This window comes from Acyrthosiphon pisum, unplaced genomic scaffold, assembly GCF_005508785.2.
Source record: "Acyrthosiphon pisum isolate AL4f unplaced genomic scaffold, pea_aphid_22Mar2018_4r6ur Scaffold_16170;HRSCAF=16830, whole genome shotgun sequence".
Lineage (NCBI taxonomy): Eukaryota > Metazoa > Arthropoda > Insecta > Hemiptera > Aphididae > Acyrthosiphon > Acyrthosiphon pisum.
This window is the reverse complement of record NW_021765065.1, coordinates 1-885: the sequence shown is the minus strand read 5'-3', so window position 1 is coordinate 885 and position 885 is coordinate 1. Positions and strand designations below refer to the sequence as shown.

Here is an 885-nt window from a genome sequence, read left to right as displayed (position 1 = left end):
TTTCTGTAATAATAAGTATTAAATCAGTTCCTTAGTGTACGTCGATAGTTAGTGAATTCAAAATTGATTATAATTATTTTATCTTTCAGTTTTTCCCTGCAAATATAAAACATTTATTTACAACATTAATATTATTTTCATCTATTTAATATAGTATATAAAAAACAGAAACATTTTTTTTTTTTTTTCACTGAAATTTGAAAATGATGTGTTAGACATATTTATTTTTAATCAACAATAATTTTATTTGGTTCAATACTTACATGTTATTGTAGGTATTATAGTAGGTTGATTACTGTACACATCTTAAATTGTACGTTTACGTTGAATAGATAGTAGTTGAAAAATTAATTGATACAAACACAAATTGGTTAAGAATTAAACTGTTTATTTAACTTGACTGTTAATTTGTGAAATCAAAATCAAATATAATTATTTTATTCATAATTTTTTACCTGTAAATACATAATACATATTATTAATCATAGTACCTCTTATAAATCTATTATTAACACAACATAAAATACTGAATTAATATTTTTAATTTAAGTTAATATTAAATATTATATTATTTCATGTTTTATTCTTCATCTAATTTTTATGAAATTGAAATTTGAAAATTATGTGATAGACATATTTATTTTTTATTCAACTTTATTTTTATTTGATACACAACTTACATAATATTATAGTAGGTATTATAGTAGGTTGATAACTGTACACATCTTAAATTGTACGTTTACGTTGAATAGATAGTAGTTGAAAAATTAATTGATACAAACACAAATTGGTTAAGAATTAAACTGTTTATTTAACTTGACTGTTAATTTGTGAAATCAAAATCAAATATAATTATTTTATTCATAATTTTTTTACCTGTAAATA

General features: G+C 19.3%; 1 long non-coding RNA gene across 1 annotated transcript; it reads right to left on the bottom strand.

Moving 5' to 3' along the window:
• On the bottom strand, nt 1–434 carry LOC115034611. The gene is made up of 2 exons (XR_003839950.1): nt 264–434; nt 1–96 (listed from the first exon to the last, which is right to left on the bottom strand). It is a non-coding gene; the product is annotated as an uncharacterized LOC115034611 (long non-coding RNA).
• Nucleotides 435–885: the final 451 nt, after the last annotated feature.